This window comes from Jaculus jaculus, chromosome 5, assembly GCF_020740685.1.
Source record: "Jaculus jaculus isolate mJacJac1 chromosome 5, mJacJac1.mat.Y.cur, whole genome shotgun sequence".
NCBI classification, from domain to species: Eukaryota; Metazoa; Chordata; class Mammalia; order Rodentia; family Dipodidae; genus Jaculus; species Jaculus jaculus.
In genome coordinates this window covers 109,900,906-109,924,278 of record NC_059106.1, presented here as the reverse complement: position 1 = coordinate 109,924,278, position 23,373 = coordinate 109,900,906, and the positions used below count along the sequence as shown (strand labels likewise).

Here is a 23,373-nt window from a genome sequence, read left to right as displayed (position 1 = left end):
GACAGTCACGTTAAAATGGCTTTGAGGGAGAAATGGCTCATGTGGTCAGGCATTTTGATGTCACACTCAATTGGCTAAACATAGTCATTTTGGGTTCTATTATTGACTAATTTGGGTAATTCACCTACTGGGAAATATTTAAAGATAAAAATGTAAAATCCTGTCAGTGAATGAGCAAGGCCATTGATGTCAGTTTTTGTGACATATTTTTAAACACTGGAAGCTATTCTGAGGAATATTCTGGCATGTTGTAGTTAAGTAAAACAATGTTGGAAGCCCATCAGCTGTCTGTCTGCCCCTCTCCCTGTGCTCACAAAGGTTCCTATCAGGGTAGCTATTTTACACCTGGGCGGCTCCAGTTTAATGGAGAATGCCATTAACAAGTGTGCCAGAGTGTGTCCCTGTCTGCAGCTTTGATTAGCCATCAGCATGCTTGCAAGCTCATTTCTTGATTGGTGTTGAAATATGTCACACCCTGATGGAGCATTGCAGACTGTCGCTGCTGATGGATTGATGACAGAGCACCTGCCACAAGTCCTCGTCCACGGTCACAGCCCCAGAGCAGAACTTCAGCAGTGGGGTTTCGCTGTGCTGTGCAAATGCTCCTTTTTGACTTCAAAAGTAGCAGAACTACTTTAACAAAGTTTAAGAACTGGAAATGAAGGAGAAAGAAATCTCCTGTAATTCCACTTCACCAACTTCTACTTCTGTACGCTTCCTTCTAGTGACTTTCCAGAGTATATTTTGCAGGATTTTCTTAGTACTTGTCAACGTAATATTACTATATACTGATTAGCTACTGGAATTATCCCAATAATCCTTCTGGCTACAAATTAATGAAGCCCATTCATTTATTATTTATTTGCATGTGGCATGCATAGTGTGTGTAGGTAGATGTGTGTTCCTCATGCACATGTGTACAGGCTCCAAAGGAGGATGTTGTGTTTCTTCCTCTATCTCTCTACTGCCTTATTTCCTCACAGCAGAATCTCTTGGTGAACTTGGAGCTCATCACTTTTTGTCTAGACTGGCTGACCAGCAAGCCTTAGCAATCCTCCCGTCTCCTCCCCACCCCCCAGTGCTTGGATTAAAGGTGTGCTTGGCCACACTTAGCTTTTACATTGGTGCTGGGGATCCATTCTCATGCTTGTGCACTCAGCACTCTTAGCCAGTGAGCCATCTCCACAGCCCAAAGTCCAATATTGCACGTGAGAAAAATGACTGAAAGCTGAGTTGCTGGATACATCCAGCTACTTGAGATGAAATTTGAACTTTGACTGTTGAGCATCCTCTCCCTTGTAGAAGTGTTGAGATGCTCAGATGTCCCCTATTACAGTCACCTGAAGCCTTGCTACATCACTTGCTAAGTCACATATTGCTGGACCTCACCTCCAGAGTCTCTAATTCAGTAGATGTGGGTGAGGCTGAAATTCTGCACATCCTACAAACTCCCGGCCAGTACCCAACACAGCTGACACAGGAACCACACATTGAGAAGCACTATGCTTGTGCACATTGCTGCTTTGTGTAGACCCCATTCTATATCCGGATTTCCCTATTCACCCTGAAAGAATTCCCTGATGTTGCATTCAGCATCACAAGCACTGCTTTCAGTAGCTACACGATGTGATCATGTTCTTTAAAAGAGATCTATTGATTGTTTGATGCCTTGGAATTCACAGGCCTGCCCTCAACTCAGAGGCTTGCAAAAATCCCCCACAGTTAGAGCCCTTCCTGAGTTGGGCTCCAGCTGGCCAAAAGAGGGCAGGGACCACATGTCACCTAATCCTCTTCCCAGTTACATAAATCTGACCTCTTCTTCAAGACACCGGTTTTCACCTGTCAAGCCTACCCTGCCTAGACCAGTCCTAGTATGTGTGCCATGGTGGTTGGGGGTCTGGCTTAACACCTGAGAAGTAGGTTACTGTCTTCTAGGGAGTGGTCCTCAGATCCCAGAACCATAGCCTGTCAGCCCTGTGAGACCCTTAGGAACATTGCCTTCAATGGCCTCATTTGATATGGTAAAACTGAGGCTCAGAGACAAAGAGAACTGTCTCATGTCATATAGAACCCAGACCATTTTGAATGTATCATGATAATCATAGATTTGGCATTTTTGTCATTGTTTTCTGTCCCTCCAGTTAATAAGCATTTACTGCCAAAAATGGCTTTCCAGATATTGCTACACTGAATGAATGTAGACTTGATATATGTCCAGATACAGCAGCCTGTCCATCCTCCTTGGCATGCGGTCCAAGAACTGTCCCTGGAGCTACAGGTGAGGTCTCGGGCAGGATCCCATTCCAGACTTTCATGAGGCATCTATTGAAGCCAAGTTCCCTACAGCTCTTCTCCCTCGCCCAGAATTAGAGCTGTGAATTCAGGTGTCTAGTCTTGGCAGATGGGTTCTTTCTGTAAGCATGGAGCCCATGTTGAGAGTCCAGGGTAGATAACAGCAGCCATGGAATATTGTAGAAGGAAGTCACAGCTGGTATCCCTCTGTGGAAAGAAGTGAGGGCTTCTGATTTTATTATCTAACAAGTATCTTTTTTTCTCTGATGTGGACATGGACGTGTGGACTCAAAACAGAAAGAGAATCTGTATTCCCAGCCATTCTCCCACCCATGGGCTAACTGCCTTGGGGGTGGGGCTGCTGCTGGCCCCACCTCCCCGCCTGCCACCATTCCTCAGCTGACAGAATGTGGATGGTAGAGTATTCTTCATTTCTAGTGTACTCTATTTCTTTCTCATCATGAAAGCAATATGCATTCATTATTTTAAATCAGAAAATATCAACAACAGAAATAAATGGAAATACATCAAACCATCTGCCTCGAAGTAGCCACAGATTGACACTATGGTGATGGATTCCACACCACCCTTGCTGGAGCTTTCCTCACACTCTCATTTAAGTCTTTACATGCATATACAACCACACTATTTCATGTTAGAATTTAAAAAAATAAAATAATGCTTATGTATATTGTACCCCTCTTTTGTCTCTTATAATATCTTGGGCACCTTTCCACATAAGTGCTTGAAGATGTAACTCATCCATGCTAAATAGCATTTGATAATTAATCATGCCAAAGCACTTATTGACATGATCTTCTTTTGTTGGCTATTTAAATTAGTTTTTAAATTTTACCCTGTGAACAACATTGGCATCACTGCCCTTGCCCACTTGCCTCCAGTCACTTCCCGGGTTATTTTTTTTTTCAAATAATGGAGCTTATTTATTCATTTATAAAAGCAAATATTTACTGAGCACCTGCTACGTGTGAGCCATGGCGATACATGCTGGGGATACAGTAGTGCACGCAACAGGATCCTTGTCCTTCCACTTCTGCAAAGGGAACTGATTCCTGAGACAGAGGATGTCAGTATGAAAACTCATTGCAGACTGTGATTAAACCCAGTAAAATCTACAGGATGGTGTGATGGTGTAGTTAAGGGATGGGATTGGGTCCTACGGAATAGGGGCAGGCAGATTTAGGGAGCCCCCCTGAGGAGCTAATTTGTTACGGGGCCTGCATGGTAGAAGCCCAGGCTGGGGAGGTAAGCGAGTACTGGGAGCTGCCATGGCCTGGGATGTGGAGGAGAGGGCACAGTTAGAGGCTAAAGCCTGTAGCCTAAGAAGAGGCTGGAGTTGGCTGGAGCCAGACCCTCCCCTGGCTACAATCATTGTCAGTGGTGGGGAGCAGGCTGCAGAGAGGGAAAGGATTGGGACATGGGGAGGATGGTTGTGTTCATCCCTACAGGGGCTGATCCCTAACTGACTTCCAGACATGTGTGTGTGGACTAAGTCGTCCCAGGGCAGCTGCAGAGGCCTGCTGCTCTTGACCAGTGCCTGTGTGTGGGTATCAGGGTCTGATAGTAGTACCTGTCTGCCCTGGGAAAGCATTCCCAGCTTCCTGGATGATAGACAGCTAGGCCAGGCTTGGGTCCCCTTCAAGCAAAGCAGTCACCTTAATGTCAAGAAATGCCTACAAAGCATGTACTTTCATCCTTCTACCTAGTTACCAGTGTGCCTGCATTATGGTAGCTTCAGACAACTTTGGGACATTGCCCTCATTTGAGTGAAGAGGAGGCCATTTCTCTGACGGTTCTGTATTGTCCTTGTGAATAGGGGAAGGCAGTGGACCTTAGAGACCCCAGGCCTATGCCCCACGCAGCAGTGCTGCCTAGGTATCCCCATCCGTGTGGGACGGGAAGCCTGAAAATAAGCTGTAGGCTCAACACGAGCTGATAAAACAAAGGTGCTGATAGGCGACACTTCATATGAGGGAATAGATTCTCCAGTCAGGTTTTATGAAGCAATAATGGAGTCTTTTAAAGGATGAAAACTGCAACTGCTCAAGTATAATAAGTCTCCTTCCTTTGAGGGGGATGGGTCCGCGAATGTATGGGAGTTTGTAGGGTCCGAACATGTTCTTGCATACCTGTAACTCCAGTACTTAGGAGGCTGAAGTAGGAGGATTACAAATTTGAGGCCAACCTAGCAAGATCCTATCTCCAAAAGGGGAGGGAACTGGAGAGATGCCTTAGTTGGTAAAGTGTTTTCCTCACAAGCATGAGGACTTAAGTTCAATCCCCAGTACCGGTGTAAAGATGCTAGGCACAGTGGCATATGCCTGTAATCGCAGCACTGGCATGGTAGAGAAAGGAAGATCCCTGGGGCACACTGGCCCTCCAGTCTAGCCTCATTGGTGAGTGCCAGGCTGAGACCCTGTCTCAAAAAAAGATAGTGTTCCTGAGGAATGATACCCACTATTGTCCTCTGACCTCCACAGGTATACACACAATGTGCATACACACGCACATGCACATGTGCACACACACACACACACACACTTTTTCTTAAAAGGAGCCCAGCCTATGGGACATGGTCCGAAGCCAGCTCTGTGCTGTGTGACAAGGCACACTGCCACAATTTTGCTTTTTTCATGGAAGAGACTATCCTTGCCCAGACCTGACCCTTGGTTTAGAGCACTAGTCAGGAATGCAGCCCTGAATGCACCCCTAATTAAAACTCAAGGCAGTCAGCAAAGGACAGTCCAGGGCAGCTGACGGATGGTCTCCGGATTTCATGCTTGGAAAGAAAGAAATGGAAAGATTAAGATTCCTTCCCCCCAGGCCATTTCTGGTATGCCAGATACTGGGGTTTTATATACACATTTTCTACAAAAGGACAACTATTTGGGTCAGATGAAGTGTGTTTGCAGGGGACTGAGTTTTGACATGCTGTAGATGGTTGTCCATGATGGGGGTGGTGCTGGCTGTGCTGAGCCATTGCTGTGATTAAGTCCTTGCACTCCTCAGGCTGTTGGGGGCCTGTCCAGCTGTGTGCAGAGCATCACCTCTTGTCATCCTGTACCTGCCAAGGCCTAGAGGAGGACAGCCAGTGTCAGTGGCTCCTGGCTACCTTCAAGGCATTAACAAGACCCACCCTTTGCCTCACAGAGCTGATGCAAACATCATCTAATAGCTCAACTCAGGACAGTGTGATGCATAAATTAGGTGTGATGGAGGGGAGGAGGACAAGGGAAAATTCCCTAGGGAAAGTACCTTGAAAGTAGCTATGCTTGAGTGTGGTCCCCAGAACAGGGAACAGCCACAGCCATGGTGAACAGGTTAGATGCATTCTGAGTAGTGTGAATCAAGTGACCAAAGGCTCAGATTAGAGACATGGAAGTCCCTGGTGCTGAGAGATGAGGGAGTATTAGGAGATGATCCCAAAATATGCAGAGTCTAATTTTAAATGATCCTGGAGGTTATTCTGAGCTACAGAAAGCCATTAGGGGTCCTGTGTATGTGGATTGAAAGTGCACCTTGGAAAAATGGTTCTGTCACATGAAGACTGAAGCTGGTTGGACGCAGGCCCCTGGGACCCAGTATCTAGGAAGGCATGACTGCCCTAAATGGCACAGTCACAGTGAGTGTGACAAAAAAATCCACAGGCCTTAAGAATCAGTTTGGGTGACATGGTGAAGGGGAAGTCAAGTTCAAATCCCAAGTTTGGGAAATGAGCTACTGTTGCACGTAAATCAATTTTCTACTCCACTAAGTTTATTCATTTAAGTGCCTAAACTTAAATTAACTCTTTTTGGATGGCAAGTTTTCTAAATAGTGACCACTGGGTACCATCCTCTGCCTGTTTAAACAATGGAAGTAGAACACCGGAACCACTGTGTGAGGAGCATTGCTATGAATAGTTGGAACAGTCCTCACTGGGATGCCCCAGGCCCAATGAGGAATTTATGTCCCTTTCCCTCCAACAGAATGGCCCCAGGCAATTGTATTTAGCTGTTTCCTTGGCTTCTATTTAGAAAAGAAAAAGGAACCTATTGCTTCCCTCCCTCCTATGCTGTGGGCTGTCATTGCTCAGCTGTGGGGCTTTCCAGTCTCATCCACCTTCTCTAATCTTCTCCCCCACACTTTTCAAATCTGCAACTTAACTTAAAATACATTCTATAGCCATTGCGATGGATGGCTTTGTCTTCGTTAACTGCATCATTCTGCTGACTTCCATTTCTGAAGTTTTATTTTAGAAGGCTGGGCTCTGAGTACGCGGGCCTGTTTCCGCATTTCTTTGACACTGCCCACAGTGCCTAGCATACACACACTGTACTCCATGTCATCTGTGGATTTAAGAAATGGAAAGAGCCTTCTGTTTATTTTTCTCCTCTTCAAAGGAGTTTACCTTTAGACCCCTGAAAGCTGGTGTTGCAAAGCCATATTTGAGAGCCAGCTTTTCTCCCTTCAGTGTGGTGCTAATTGTGTGGCAATAGCCTGAGACAGTGAGTAGAAGCCTGGGCTTCAGGAATCTGCATGACAGTAGCCGGTTTTCCTCATTGTCTGTGGATTTAGACGACAAGCCCAGTGCAGATGAAAGCAGATGAGTCTCAGGTGCAGATCTGCCAGGCGGTACAAAGCCACAGGTGTGCGTTCAGTACTGCAAAGAAGAGGTATCCGGACGACTGCGAGGGTCTAAGGTCAAGTTAGTTACATGGGGACTTGAAAATGCTTTAGCGATATAGACAGGTTTCTGCAACCGTGGAGAAAATGAGAATGATTTCTGCAGTTTGCTATCAGGACACTCTTTAAGCCCATGGTTTGCTAGGTCAGTGTTCTCACACCAGAGCTGTAAATGTGAAAGATGACTTAGGCTTGGTTCCTTATTCTCTCACTGGTAACTGGGCCTGTTTATTCCCCTGCAGCTGCTAGAAGTATTGTGGTCCAGAAGGAAGGGAAAGAAGGATGAATGATTTTAAGCATATTTTCCATGAGTAATGAAACCACAAACAAATCTCACAGAGCAGAAAGGAGCTGATTTCCGCCCGGTGTATCAAAAGCTCATGGCAAGATCAAGACTCTGAAAATCAATCCTACGGACTATGGTTTAGCTGAGCCACTGGCTTTATGGAAAGCCTGGGTTCAGCAGAATATGTGAAAAGGTGCAGCAAGTAGACCAAGTCCATGAAAGACAATGTCCAAATCAGATACTTAAGACAATAGCCATAGGTGGAATCAGCTATGATGCTAATGTTCTTCACCTGGGAATAGCAGTTTTTCTCACAGACCCTCAATTAGTGTTGTGGGGTTGAGGTTGGCTCCTTGATACCAGAGATTGCAGTTTTCTGTGGTCCCTACTAATTGCACTCCTGTTTTGGAAGAGTTGAAATCTTCCCTCTTGCAAAAGAGATAAGGATTAAAAGCATTTTAATAGGTGGTCTGACTTTGTTTCACATGGTCTCAATTTATGTGTTAGTATAAAAAGTCTACCTCAAAACTTAGTGACTTAAGAGAATACTAGTGATTTATTTCTCACAATTCTGAAGTCCGACAAGGGCTCATCAGAGAGTTCTTCTCTGTACTTCATGTTGCCATCTGCATTGACTTGAGAGGGCTGGCAGGTGGCTTGCTCATGTGCTGGCAAGGTTGAGCTGGAGGTCAGCAGGGTCCACTGTCCAAAGCCTTGGTTCATCTCCATGTGCTCTCCTCAAAGTCTGGGTTGGGTCTTCACAGCATGGCAGTTGGATTCTGAGGGAAAGGGCCTAAAAAAAAATCATCCAAGAGGAGAATTCACTGTGCAAGCACTTCTCAAGGCTCTGTTTGTACATTGACTATGGTAGTCTTGTGATGTGCAAAGTCAAATGTATTCACCCAAAGATATCCACATCTTAATCCCCCCAAACTATGACTATGTCACCTTATGCAACAATGAGAATTTTAGTTGTGGATAAGTTGAGAATCTTGAGATGTCAAAGCTACCCTGGGCTCCTTGGATAGGCTGGTGTCACCACACAGGGGTCTGTGTAAATGAAAGAGGAAAATCAGAGCCTCCTAGATGTGATGACAGTGCATTTGGTTATGGAGAAGGGACACAAGCAAAGGAAAGCAGGCACATTCTAAAGCCTGGAAATGACAAGAAAAAAGCATTCTCCCTTAGATGTCCAGAAAGAACATTCCTGTTAACAGTTTGAATCTAGCCACATAGAACTCATTTCAGACTTCTGGCCTTCAGAAATATAATGAATTTGTATCGTGGAAAGCCACAGAGTTTGTGGTCATCTGTTACAGAAGAACTAGGAAACACATGCATAAGGCCAACCAGTGTGTGCGCCAACCACAGATGCATGCATATGGGAGCCTTATTTTACTGGAGGGGGCAGGAATGGGGTGGTCAAGGAAGTCTGTTGCCCACTCAAGGCAGAATATCATCTTCAGGAGGTTATCTTGCCCATAGTTAAGTGTTTTATCTTACAAGTTTTCTGGTCAAAGTGAACATTTACTTACCTATGCATTATAATTTTTTCAAGATGAAATTGGCTTCACTCTGTGGAATGTGAGACCACTTTTGGCTCTTGCATGGGAGCCACTGAAAGATATATATATATATATATATATATATATATATATATATATGTGTGTGTGTGTGTATATATATATATATATATATGCATACACACATATATATGCATACACACATATATATATGCATACACACATATATGCATATATATGCATATATATATGCATACACATATATATGCATACACACATATATATATGCATACATATATATATATATGCATACACACATATATATATATATTTCTTGAAAAAAAATAGCCAAGCCTGATGCATCTCTGTTACTCTAGCAAAAGTTAGAGGCTAGCCAGGACTACATAACAAGATCTTGACCTCAAATAAAAAACTCAAATATAAAGAAAAGTTTCAAGAGTACCAAGTATAGAATGGGAGATTGGGCTCAGGGAGAGAGTTTACTTGACAAATGAGGCTCAGGGTTTGATCCTCAACACTGAAAGAAAGAAATAGAAGAAAAAAAATTTAGAAAGAAAAAAGAGAATAATATAATGACTTTCTAGATACCTACCACCTAGATTCTATAATTGTTATTATTAATATTTACCATAATAGCTCAAATTATATGTAAGTATACACACACATGCAAATTAAGCAAATATGCCCCCACCATGTGGGTATGGGTGTGCATGTACATCTTGCTGGACTATTTGAAAGTATCAGACATTAAGACCTTCCCTGAAACATCTACAACGTATGTGCCCTAGCTGTAGGAACATACTACTTCATTACTACAGTGCTTTTGCCACACCTAACAAAATTCATTTAACATTGGGTCTACAGATTTCCCCAAGAACAAAAATTCTTAATGATACTTTACCTGTTCATCTGCAACATTTACTTGTTGTCACTCAAATTTTTTATTCTAAAGGCAGTCCCTCTCTCTATCCTGTTCTTTTTTTTTTTTTAACTCATGAATTAACTTTTCACAAACATGAGGCCAGTTCTCCCAGTTCCTGGGTGTTTGTACCCAGTTATTTCCTTGCTGTCTGTCTAACTTGTTCTCCACCTTACATCTCCTATCAGCTCCAAGTTATGTTTAAAGGCTACAAAGTACATGGAATCAGATTATGTTCTTTGAGCAAGAATGTATTTTATGTGATGTGTCTTCTATATGGCATCACATTTAGAGGCTCATGTCAAGTATCCCTTAGCAGTAAAGTTGTTTCATCACGGGGTTGAAGTGAGGATCATGAGATCATGCCATGATGTAAGTTGCTTGGTTTGGGTTTGGGTTTTGGTTTTTCTTCTGAAATCAGCAGGTAACTATCAGGCTATACTTTACCATGGGACAACTAGGCTGTCTCCCAGAAACTTTCCCTGGAGGCTTCTGTTGTCCCTGATAACCTTGGGGGTGTGGGTAGTATGGTGATTTTCTAACTCTGCCATTCATTCTTTCTACCTTTCTGAGCTGCAATGTGTCCCCTTTGAGCATGTCCTTGCTTTCAGAGACAAGCTTGCTATTCCTACTGTTTTAAACCTGGAATCAGTTATTGTTCTGAGCAGTTGTTTTTTTTTTTTTAAGTGGGTAATATAAAGCCAGGATCTTAGATATCTAGGGCCATTTACTGGACAGAGATAGAAACCATTTCTCCTTAACAAGTTATGATTGCTTGATCTTAATTCAAACCTAATCAATAAAGTGTTTTCCATAACTTTTTAGTTTTTTAGCTTTTGAAGTATTTCTATATCTTCTCAAACTGAAATTTTGTATCCTATACTTGAATATATTTATATAAAATATATGTGCATACACAAAATAGCTTCAAACTTATTATAATATTAGTACCAACAAAAAAGTAGGTTCTGTAATTTTGTTTTCATTTCTGAGGGTACTGTATTCAAAAGCCTCTGACTTCTTTTTTTTCTTTGTATGCTTATGTCATCAATCTGATAAATAGGTTCGTTTTTTAACATTTGTTTTATGCTGTTAGCTCTCCCTCTTCAAATTTAAGGTTTTTTGGACAGTGTTAAACATTGATATGGTTTAACCCCATCCATGCCTGTTTTGTTCTCTAATGGCTGGGAGAAGCTCCCTCTAGCGTGAACCCTTTTGTAACATTTCATTTCATATGCATTCTCATTTCCCTTCTTGCTCAGACAGGAGGCGCATGCTCTGTACATCTTTTCAAAGAGCCTTGAAATCTACCCCCTTGTCAGCCATCAGGGCTGCCTTCTTTCTCCATGGTGTGTAGTACTCTACCAGACAGCTGCGTGCTAGTGGAGGCAACCAGTGTCCTATTGGTTGAGTCTTGGGCTTTTTTTTATCTTTTATTTTAAAGACATCTCTAGTTCCATATTGTTGTGTACATGTGGAGGTGTATCTTCAAATGGGATTGGTGGGTAAAAGGATGAAAATCAATGTGCTTTTGTTAGCTGTGGTTCAGTTCTTTCAGGAGTTAAACAAGCTTATATTTCCCACCCCCAGTAATGTTTGCTTCTCCATATCCTTAAATACAAAATACTTGTCAGCATTCTGGCTCTTTGTCAATATGACAAGTGAGAAATGGTATTTCATTTTATGTCTATCTTATAATAAGTAAAGTTTCACTGTTTTTTTTTTCCATGAGTGTAAGGGACATTTTCCTTTCTCTTCCAGTAAATTACATCCCTATTGTGTTAATTATGTAGTTATGCTTTTAGCTATTTTCTTCTCAATTATAAGAAATTTTTTTCTATTTGCAAGATTAGACCATATTCTGATATAAGTTGCAATGATTTTCTGTCTTAGTTTTGTCATTTGTTTCTAGACTTTTCTTAAATTGTTTGCTATACTTATTTTACTTTTTTTTAACAAGAGACAGAGCAAGAGAGATAGTGATAGAGACAGAAAGAGAATTGGCACACCAGGCCTCCAGCCACTGCAGTTGAACTCTAGATGTGTGTGCCACTTGTGTGCGATCTTGCACACGTGTGTCACCTTGTGCATCTGGCTTATGTGGGACCTGGAGAGTCGAACATGGGTCTGTAGCATTCACAAGCAAGCACCTTAACCTCTAAGCCATCTCTCCAGCCCGCTTTATTTTACTTTTATGTAGACATACTTACCAATCTTGTGAACAAATTTTCAATCTTGTATTTTGAGTTATAATCACAAGGGTTTTCCACTCCTGTGTTATTTAGGAATTCACCCATGTTTCTATCTAACACATGTATAATTTCATGGTCCACTTAGATATCTAATCCATTTGCAGTTTTTTTTTTTTTTTTTTTTTTTCTGGTGAGTGGCATACTGTCTGGATTCAATTTGATGTTATTCCAAAAGACCATCCATCTTTCTCCCTACATTTGAGATGCCAAATTTCTACACATCTGTGGGATTTATTTGACAACATCTTGAAGATGACCTTAACTCCTCACTAAGTGGAGGGACAGAGCACCCTTTGTGCTCTCCCTAGACTGGCGCCAGCCCATTTCTAATAGGAAAGTGTGATAGAGCACTTGTCCTGGAGCCAGCCCATCTCTAGATAGGAAAGTCTGTGATAGAGCACTTGCCCTGCACCATGGAGTAGCTGTAATTGACGTCACATCAGGCTCTGCAACCCAAGTCCTACGAACACTTCCATTAAAGGCAGCAGTATCTTCGAAGGGGCCTGGGGCAAATGGCTCATCTCTTCCTCAGAGGTAGATGATCTCAGAGCTCATCCTAAATTGTGCTGGGCTCTCTGGGTACCATGAGCTTAGCCTACACTATTTTGGCTCCCTGGGGTATTGCTTTTGATGAACAACACTGTAGTGACAGGTCAGGGTTCTATATTGAGAGATGTGCTAAGAAAAAAATGCTGTGAATCTTAAGGGTGTTGAGAATACATTAAATCATCCTCTCACTCCTGGCTTTGTCTTATTTTTCCTATATTTACCCTGATTTTCTTACATTACTTTACTTTTCCTTTTTTATTTATATGCATCTTTGCAAGCTGTTTTGGAGTAGAAGAATATATTCTTACAGGAGGAGGAAAAGAAGGGAAGGAATCACAAAAGACTGATGGCTTCGTGCTGCTGAAATATGTGAACAATGCGCAGTCCTTGGTTTGAGGCTAGATTTACTGCACTCTTCAAAGAAACTACTCTTAGACAAGTTTATTTAATGCAGAAAAATACCTTTGCTTCCAGGTCAGGTGGGTTTCATCCTTTAAATCTTACCATTTTACTTGGATGGGAATGAATGCAGAAGGATGTTAAAAGCTGACATGAGTTAAAACAAGTGCTCTCATGACCACTGTCAGCTTGAAGCATTTGTTCCTGGCTTTGTTGAACACATCCTCACCTTGGCTCATCTTGCTGTCATACAGGTGTGCTGAAGTGAGTGATGTGTCGCCCCTGGGACCAGATGCAGATCTTTGTGCTGGCCTTCACTGTACTACATCTGATCACTTGTATTCACACATTAAATGTTTCTCCCTCTGCTTGTAGCACTTTGGTGGCCCAGCAGCCCTTCTAACCTCTGGTGCTGATTGATTCAATCTGCAAATCCACACATTAAATAATGCCCCTGCAAAGCTTACACTGAGGTGGTCCTCTAAGGATTTGCAGCCAGGTTGTGTGGCTTTGGGGTCTAAGCTCTGAAAACTGCCCAGCCATTCCTGTCCCCTGAGCTCATGCTGAGACTGTTGGCTGCCTGTGACTTAAATGTCTTCTCTCATTGTTCTTGAGCAGGTCTACATTTGGTCTGTGTTTGTCTGTGAGTCTGGAGCTAGACTGGGAATCCTTGAGGATGGGGAGCTAGGAGTGATCCTCTCTACTTAATATCTACTGGCTGAGTGTATCAGTTACTTGTTGATATAAGGGTGGTGTATAACAAGCCACCCCCAAAACACTGACTTCAATAGCAAACAGAGAGATTCTCATCTCCTCCACATGATTGGCTGGGTTTTCTGTCCTCATGTGGGTTTCTTCAGGCATCCGTGGCCAGCTTTGGGTCACAGGTGGCTCTGCTTATCTTGGCTGGGGTTTTTCTGTGTGAGGTGTGTTGGCTGATCTTTTCCTGGATAGGCCAGTCTCTCATTCTCCAACAAGCCTAGCCAACATGTTTGACAGCTATATCTGAGCAGCAGAAATGGAAATAGAAATGCACTTGCACTTTCCCAAGACAAGTCAGGTGGTCATGCTCAGGGTCACCATGGAAAGAGTCCTACAAAGTCACAAGGGAAGGGATGAGATTCTGGGATGTCATTTACTGGGGACATCAGTGTCAGTATTCTCCCTCATTTTGGGACCAGAGGCACAATATTCAAGCTCAGATGAGCCCATGTGCTCAAACGCCTTAGAAAGTGTAGGTTGAATGTGAAGCACAAAGGGCTGTGCACTCTGGAACCTCACAGGTCCAATCTGATGCAAAATTCAGCACCAGGGGCCACCTAGCAAGGCTCTGCATAAGTGGTACCATCTTTTCCTTTGGCTGGTTCCTGCCTGTGCTCAAGCCAAGGCTCCCCAGTGGACTGAGGGACAGAGCCATTAACTCCACTGGCCTCTGCTTAACAGAACTGCTTCTCAACAAAGACAGTCTTTTGACATCTCAAGTGGCATGCTTGATCGCCAATTAAAAGGCTCATGTCCTCGATGTGACAAATACCAGGGAAAACAATTCTACAATTCAGAACACAAATGGGGGAGTGAGAAGCGAGTGTATCATGACTCCAGTGCAGGCCTTGTACCTCAAGCTTTCATCTGCCTCTCAGTGAGACAGAACTGATGCTCCCAGGATCTCCCATGCTGCCTTGCTGTGTGGCTGGGCAAGACCTACAGCCGCCAGGCCCAGAAAGCTTGCCCAGCTTTGCAGAATCATGTGAAGGGTCAGGGTTGTTTTTCTGTAGCTGAGAGTTTGGCTTGCCCATCTGATGTTTTCTTAATTCATATTTAATAACTTAACAGTGCTCTCTGGAAGCCATGCTGTAAGACAGAACAGGGGGCTGCAGCCAGAGCACAGCCCAGATCTGGGTCCCTTTGAGGCCTCTGAAGAGTATGAGAGTTGGGACTGCCCAGAGGCTCCAGCTTTGGGAAGACAGTTAGCAGCTCTGATACTAGAAGATTCTAAAAGCAGACCTTTCCCAGTTTTTCCTTTCTAGCTACTTCTCTCTGAAGCAAAGTTGTCTTCTCCAGCCCTAGAGAGTTTATTTAAAATAATAAGTGTGGGCTGGAAAGATCATTTAATAGTTAAAGGCACTTGCCTGCAAAGACAAAGACCCAGGTTCAATTCCCCAAGACCCACAGGTGGCACATCCATCTGGAGTCTGCAGTGGCAAAAGGCCCTGGGTGCATCCATTCACTCTATATATATGCCTCTCTCTCTCTCAAATAAAATATTAAAAATAATAAATGATTTATTGAGTTATAATCCACATACTGTATAACTCACCCATTTTGAGATTACAATTCAGTGTTTTTTAAATATGTTCACAGATATATGCAATATCACAGACGTGGTCAGTGTCAGAACATCTTCATCACCTCATGAAGTGCTGCTCAGCACGAGGCATCCCTCATTTCCCTGCCAACCATTAATCTAATTTTCATCTCTGTGATGTCTGGCTTCTGGATCATTCATGTAAAAGGAATATATAGTATGAGGTCTTTTTGACTACATTGTTTCATGTAGCACAAACTAAGTAACGTTTTTAAAGATAGATGTGGACTAGAGAGATTGTTCAGTAGTTAAGGCACTTATTTGCAAAGCCTAGTGACCCAAATTTGATTCCTCAGTACCCATGTAAAGCCAGATGCACAAAGTAGCATATACATCTGATTTCGTTTACAGCTGTTGGAGGCCCTGGCATGCCCATTCTGTCTGTCTATCTCTCTGGGCCTATAAATAAATAAATAAGTAAAAATATTTTAAAGACAGATACTTGTCTTGATTCCTGGCCCCACAACTAACAGGCTGTGTGGTTTGAGGTAAATGATTTACCTTCTCTGTGTCTATTTCCTTTTTAAAAAAAAAAAAATTTATTTATTTGAGAGAGAGAGAAAGGCAGAGAGAAAGGCGGAGAGAAAGAGAGAGTGGATGTGTCAGAGCCTCCAGCCACTGCAAACAAACTCCAGATGCATGTGCACCCTTGTGCATCTAGTTTATGTGGGTCCTGGAGAATTGAACCGAGATCCTTTGGCTTTGCAGGCAAATGCCTTAACTGCTAAGCCATCCTCTCCAGCCCCTCTGTCTATTTTCTCATCTTAGTCTGGGGACAGTCCAGTGCTCTCCCTATGGGGCTTACTGGTTTGAGGTATTTAAAGGCTTTAGCTGGTCCTGAGACACACACAGTAAGAATGCCAGTGTAAGGCTCAGGTTTCAAAATAGAGGAGTCAAAAACTGTTTTTTGTTTTGTTTTGAGAGCCCCAAGATATATTTAACAGCAAGCAAGAGAATGACAGAACTAAGGGGAAAGAACAGAGGTTTAGAGACACCAAGTCAAGGAAGAGTAGAGGTTATAAGTCTTCTCAGGGAAAGGAGGGGCCTTGTACGGGACATGCTAAATGTGCTAGACTTGGGTACTTGTGACTCCAGCCTACGTAAGCCAGTTATCTGCAATACCTGCTACACTCCTTTACAGAAGTGAGATTTGGAACTCACATCTCTAGCCAGAGCCACAGGCAGGACTGAAAGGAGGTGGCATCCCTGCTACCTTCACCCCAGGGAAATAGGATTCATTGATTTATTGCTTGTGTGTGTATGTGCCTGTGTGTGTGCCTGTGTGTGCCTGTGTGTGCCCTCTGCACTCGCCTGTGGTGGAGTGTGCTCTACCGCAGAGACTGGCGCAGATTGTCAGGTGTTTCACTCCATCAATCTCTTGTCCATTTTTTAGATTGATTATTTATTCATTTATCTATTTGAGAGAGAGAAAGAGGCAGATAGAAAGAGAGAGAGAGAGAATGGGCATGCCAGGGCCTCTAGCCACTGCAAACCAACTCCAGATGTATGCCCTACCTTGTGCATCTGGCTTACGTGGATACTGGGGAATCAAAACTTTGTCCTTAGGTTTCACAGGCAAGTGCCTTAACTGCTAAACCGTCTCTTCAGCCCCATGTTTTTAAATTTTCTTTTGAGCTGGAGTTTCTTTCTGAAGCCTCCCCCAAGCTCTCTGCTCTCCTGCAGGACTGCAGTTAGACATTCATGGCCATGCTCAGCTGATTATGAGGGTTCTGGGGATTGAACTTAAGCAGTCTCTCAAGTCTCCTCTGGCACTCATGCTTGCACAGGAAATGCTCTTAATCACTGGGTTATCATCTCTCCAGCCTGGAAGTGGGGTTGGAGTTTAACCATGAGGATTACAAAATCACAGACTTGGGCACAGCAGGACTGCCTGGCATAGCTGTGCAAAGAGGGAAAGAGAGGCAGCTTGCCTAAAATCTAATGCCCAGGAAAGGGGTTTTCTTGTGTTTCTGATAGGGCCTTTTCTAGAGCACCTTCTCCCTCTCTGTGGGGGAGTCTTCCTCTCTGTGGGGGAGTCTTCCTCTCTCTGGGGGGCTCTCCCTCTCTGTGGGGATTCTCCCTCTCTATGGGGGTGTCTCTGTGGGGGTTCTTCCTCTCTGTGAGTATTTCCCTTCTCTCTGGGGGTTCTCCCTCTCTGTGGTGGTTCTTCCTCTCTGTGTGGGTTCTCCCTCTGTCTGGGCATTCTCCCTCTCTGTGTGGTTTCTCCCTCTCTGTAGGGGAGTCTCTGTGGGGGTTCTCCCTCTCTGTGGGCATTCCCTTTCTCTCTTGGGGTTCTCCCTCTCTGTGGAGGTCCTCCCTCTCTGTGGGTGTTCCCCTTCTCTGTGGGGGGCTCTCCTTCTCTGTAGGAGAGTTCTCCCTCTGTGGGGATTCTCCCTGTCTGTGGGGGGCTCTCCCTCTCTAGGGGTTCTCCCTCTTTCTGTGGGGCATTCTCCCTCTGTTGGGGGTTCTCCCTGTCTGTGGGTGACTCCCCCTCTCTTTGTAGAGTGCTCGCTCTCATTTGTTCACCCTCTCTCTCTGAATGGGGGACTCGCCCTCTCTCTTTTTATATCCTCATTGTCCCCTCCTCAGAATGCCTAGATTTTCCCAGATGTGTTTTCCTGTGTCTTAGACACATGGTAGTCCTTTGGGTGTCTTGCAGGTTCTCACTCAAGTCTAGAACCTTCTGTGCCTCCCCTTTTCCCAAGGCAGACTTAAGACCCATCTTTGACTCTGAAGTTCTGCCTTTGAGAAAGTGGCTATTCCTGTGCCCTGGCTCCTGGACTGGGTCTGACAGCAAATGACCACCTATGTGAGTGTCCTTGAGGAACAGCAGAGGAATTTGGGCTTCACATGATTCCATTGAGTCCTCAGCCTTCTCATGTCCAGAGGAAGCATAGAAGGGATGCCTTTGACCCAGAAAAGCTGCCGCTGCTCTGTGCCTGCTGTTGGGTAAGATGTAGAACTAGCTCTGAGAACATCAGATGGAGGGGGACTCATGTTTTCAGCCACTGGCCATGTCCTCAAGGCTGAATCCAGGAGAAGGGTTAGTGTAACCACAGCCCTGCTAGAAGGAGACATCATCACACTGTGCTTCCACCCAGCAGTGTCTCACATAGCCACATACTGTAAATAATGTGTTAACACTAATATCATCATCTAGAAAAGTGACCAACACATTTAGGAAGATCCGAGGGTAGAAGTCAGGAAAATGTTCCCTCCAACCCCGACATTATCAGCAGCTTCCCTTTGGTGCATCCTTTTCACAACATTTAGGTAGACAGAGCTTTATAAGAATCACTGGGCCTTATCAGGACTTAGAAGGTAGAAACCTCCACACCCCAAGTGTTGATGCTGGGACTGCAGTTGCTAGTGAGCTTTGCCTCTCTTCTGTGCATAGGTTCATCTCTTCTGAGAGATTGATTATAAACGTGCATCAAACAAAAACTGTTTGCGCCCCTTTATAGGAGTGTGCATTCTGTCAGAAATAGAATTTTTGTAAATGTTTATGCCTACAATGTTCTGTGACTTGTGGGTCCAGATGGTATCTCTGGAAATTGTCTGGCAAATGTCTGTGGGCACCACCTTACCAGCTAATTGACATAACCCCATGTAGGTTCAGTGACCACCAAGGGAATTGTGTCTTGCCGTCTGGAATTCCCCACACTATATAACACGACAGAAAAATGTCCCTGTGTATGTTAAGGCTGAGGAGCAAGATCTCTTCCCCAGCTTCAACACTTGGCTTCCAGAGTGAGTGTGTCTTCCACAGTGAGAGTGAGACTTTCAGAAATACTGTGGATAATACGGGTGTGAGGCAGTGTTCTCCTCCCAGCCATGTAGGGAGCCTGGGGAAAGCCCACTCAGAGGATCCATTTGAGGCTGGGCCCCCAGATGCCTGCAAGCCCCACTTCTCTGAGTTAGTTCCCTGAGGAATGGGAATCAGTATGCCTGACAGTGAGGACACTTCTTCAGTGAAGCTAGAGAAACATGGTTGATGTGTTTTCTGTCATAGGCGGTGTCTTGAAAAGGTCAATTTATATGAATATTTAGAAAAAGCAAGACCATAAAATAAGAAGGACTTGGTATTTTGGTTTTTATTTTTCCTAGGAAGGGAAAAATTCTTGGTTAACTTGAACCAGCAAACCCCAGCACTTACTTTACCAGTGTTTCTGCATTTGAGGAGAGCTTCAGTGGCAAGGGATTTTGTGTTGGAAACCAGGGCAGTGAGACCTCCGTCCCTAGTTTGCTAATTCCACAGAAGAGGGAGAGTTAGGAGGCCAGACCTGCTTTGAAGAGTCCATTCAAGTGCCTAATTGTTTTGTATTTGCCTCAGCTGATGGCTCCTGTTTTCATTAAGGGCTTTTAGCCTGTGAGTCATCTTTTGAAATACAGATGTGCTTGAACCAGCTCTCCCTTTAAGACTTCTGTTTTCTCCCTCTTGTCAAAATGGAAGTTCAGCATCCTTGACCTTGTGCCAGGCCCTGTATGCTGTGGTCACTGCCCTTCTCATTAGCTTCCTATCTCAGCTTCCCTTCTGCCCTTCCAGTCCTGTCCTCAAAGTGGGGACACTTAGTGGATTATGTTGTAGGATGAGTTTAGGAAAAGATTAAGTGGTATGTTTATTCTTTATTTCATATAGTAATTGTTTTAAAAGGAATCTTATTTTTATACTTAGGAGGATAGATTTTACTTAAGCCCTCTAAGCAGGCTCCATTTAAATTTGTCTAGAAAATGTAGTCTTGATGTTTTGTATAACCTTGTTATACATTCTTTACAAAATCCTGGTTTTATTTTTAAAAAGATGCAGATTATATGTTTTAAAGTAGTTAGTCAGCTTTTTCTGTTTCCTTATATAATCATATCAGAAAACAGAATAATGATTCTGTTATTTCACTTGTACAGTCTCTGGTGACTGCCAGAAAGCCCCACTCTTAGGTTCTCTGTCATTTTTGCATTCCCTGTTCCTGCATCTTTTTCTAATCTCTTTCCTTAGCCCTGATCTCTTCGATAGTGATTTTTTTAAAAACAAAACAAAACAAAGCTATTTCTCTATGCCTCCTACCCACCAGACCCTGTGCCTTGGGGATCAAACAACCTTGCCTCCTGCCCTTGACACTTGGAAACAACCTTGCTACCTACACTTGGCACCCAGCTAACTGTCTTCTGTTTGAAGATGAGGTTTGACTGTAGAAACAGAGGTTGTGGGGGCACACATTTACCTTTTTCTCAGGTATGAAACCTCTTTACACACAAATTTGTTTTGAGTTGAAGACCTCCCTTTGGTGCCTCTTGAATGATCATTGTTTGGGACCTGGCCCCTCCTGATCAAGCTGCTGACTTTGATCCCATATAACCCATAGCAAAATTCTGGTTCACGTAAAATTGGACCTCTTGGTCTAAGGGACTCTTGAGACTGGTTAATAAAGCCTAGTGAAAAAGTTAACAGGAAGTATATTTTTGTAAATGTTTTTATTATAATTCAGTATTGCGTTCTGAGTCTAAAATAGTGCTTTTCAAGTTTAAGTAAAAGTTGTGCTCTGTTTGTTTATCTTGGCCATCGGTTATTATGTGCACACATGTGGAGGCCAGAGAATGTTGGTTGCCCCACTGTCTTCACTCATATTTTCCTTGAGATGGGCTCTCTTCCTTAACCCAGAGGTGCTGTCTATTAGAAAGCCCCAGTGAATTTTTGGTCTATGCCCCCTATGGCCTGGGGTTACAAATGTGCATGACCATGCCTAGCCTTTTATATGGATTCTAGGGAGTCAGACTTAGGGGTTTCTGGCCCCAAATGCCCTCAAGCTTAAGTGGCAAGTGCCTTTAACTAGTGAGACAACTCCACAGTTTGTCTGTTTTGTCTGGTTTTTATGAAACCCCTTGTTGAAACAATTAAGTGGAAGTGCCAGAATATGATGTTGGGGGGCAGCACTGGGGATATGGCTTAGTGGTTAAAGGTGCTTATTTTCAAAGCCTGTAGGCTGGGGTTAAATTCTCCCCACATAAATCCAGACACAAAGTGATACATTCATCTGTGATTCAGTGTGTCTGTTATAGTGGAAGGCAGAGAAAGAGAATCCAAAGTTCACAGGCCAGCTGTTTTTTGGCAGTCTGGCAGTTCCTTTACAGCTGCAAGAGCCCTGTCTCAAAGAAGAAACACAGACATCTCAAAGTTGTCCTCTGACCTCCACATTCTATGACATATGCACCCCATGCACACAGAGAGACAGTAAATAAAGTTTTTTAAAAAAAAATATGAAAGATGGGCTGGGGGGAGGGCTTAGCAGTTAAGGCATTTGCCTGCAAAGCCAAAGGACCCAGGTTCGATTCCCCAGGACCCACGTAGGCCAGATGCACAAGGGGGCGCATGCGTCTGGAGATCATTTGCAGTGGCTAGAGGCCCTGGTGTGCCCATTCTCTCTCTTTTTCTCTCTCTCCCTCTTTCTCTGTCAAATAAATAAATAAAAATATTTTTAAAATATGGAAGATTTCATACAAAATGATACTTGTAATTATGAGTTTGATTCAACTTTTTGCTCAAGAACTTCATGAGGAAAGTAGAAGACTCCCTTGATTCGGTTATGACATGATTAAGCATGTCCTGGCCCATCTGTCACTCAGCACTGTCAGAAGCTTCATCGTCTCCCCCAAACTCATATTTTGAAGCTTTAATTCCCAGTACCTGAGAATATGACTGTATTTGGAATTAACAGCTTTGCTGAGGGAAAGAGGTTAAATGGGTTATACAGAAGAATCCCAATCCAATCTGCTAATGTCCTAATAAAAAGACACAGTAGGGGACTATGGAGATGGGGTAATGAGTAAAATGCTTACAGCTAAAGCATGAGGACCTAAGTACAGATCCCCAGTACCCATGTGAAAATGCCAGGCATGTTGTCACATTCATGTAATCCTAGCACTGAAGAGGCAAAGACAGACAGATACCTAGGGCTTGCTATCTACCTCTAGTCCCAGTTGAATTGAGTGAACTGTAGGTTCAATGAGATACTCTGTCTCAAAAAATAATATAGAGAGTGATTGAGGAAGACTCCCACTTGACTTCTGGCCTTCACATGCATGCACACGTATGTGTACAATCACCCATAACACATATACCCCCCACTCACACACACACACACACTCACCAAAAAAAAACAAAGAGACACTGGTGATGCCTGTACACAGAAGACTAACCAAGTAAAGACACAGAGAAGTGGACTCCTTGCAAGCCATGGAGAGAAAGAACCCCACTTGGAATTCAGTCTTGGAATTCCAGCCTCGACAGCTGTGAGAAAATCCATCTCTGTTGTTCAAACCTCTGAGCTGTTGTTACTGCAGCCCTGATAAATTCATGTAGCCACCATTCCTATCGTGAAGGATCCCTTTCCTTAACAGATTCCTATGTAATGACAGGGGCTACTATTCTCCGGTTTGTCATAGCTAAAGAGCCTGGCACAGAGAAGACAGTAGGCCCAGGGCCCTTGGCACAGTGGATGGTGACAGAGACGGGACTGAGGGGAACCACTTCCACAAATGCCTCAGCCTGGTCCTGCAGCACCGGAGTGCACTGGAGCAGTGCAAGGAACCTGGGAAGATACAGTGGAAGAGTTTATTCAGGAGGCCTTGGACCAAGGTCCTTGCTTTTGAGGGCTCTTTCCCGCCTCCATGGATCCTGCCAAAGTATCAGAGAAAGAAATCTGAAAGTCTCTGCGGTAAAGCCACGTGATGTGTGTCTAGCACCAGTGAGTGAGGAGCCGGAAACGTTCCCCTGCCAGCTTGCTGGGTTTCTGGTGATTTGTGCCTTGCTGTAAATGCACAGGTTGCATTTTCTGTTCCTGCTGCACAGAACACTGCAGCCCAGTGCAGCCTCACCACTGCTTTGGAGATATTTAACAGCACATTCATGAGCGTTAAGACGCTGGCACCTCACACTGTCAGAAATGGAATCAGCTATGTCTCTGATGTGAATGAAAGTCAAGGGCAGCAGCTCAGCGGCAGCCCTGCAAGAGGCCAGTCCCCCACAGGGCAGGCCACGTGTGCTTCTTTCCTAGTGCTCCAGGTTGGTTCCAGTGTGCGCCAGAGAC

General features: G+C 43.8%; 1 protein-coding gene and 1 pseudogene across 2 annotated transcripts in view; both read left to right on the top strand.

Annotated features, from left to right (window-relative positions):
- Positions 1-23,373, top strand: part of Klhl29 (kelch like family member 29) — a 287,828-nt gene that overhangs the window by 12,768 nt on the left and 251,687 nt on the right. The window lies entirely within an intron of this gene.
- The window catches only part of LOC101599585, an 85,222-nt pseudogene continuing 79,991 nt past the window's right edge, over positions 18,143-23,373 (top strand).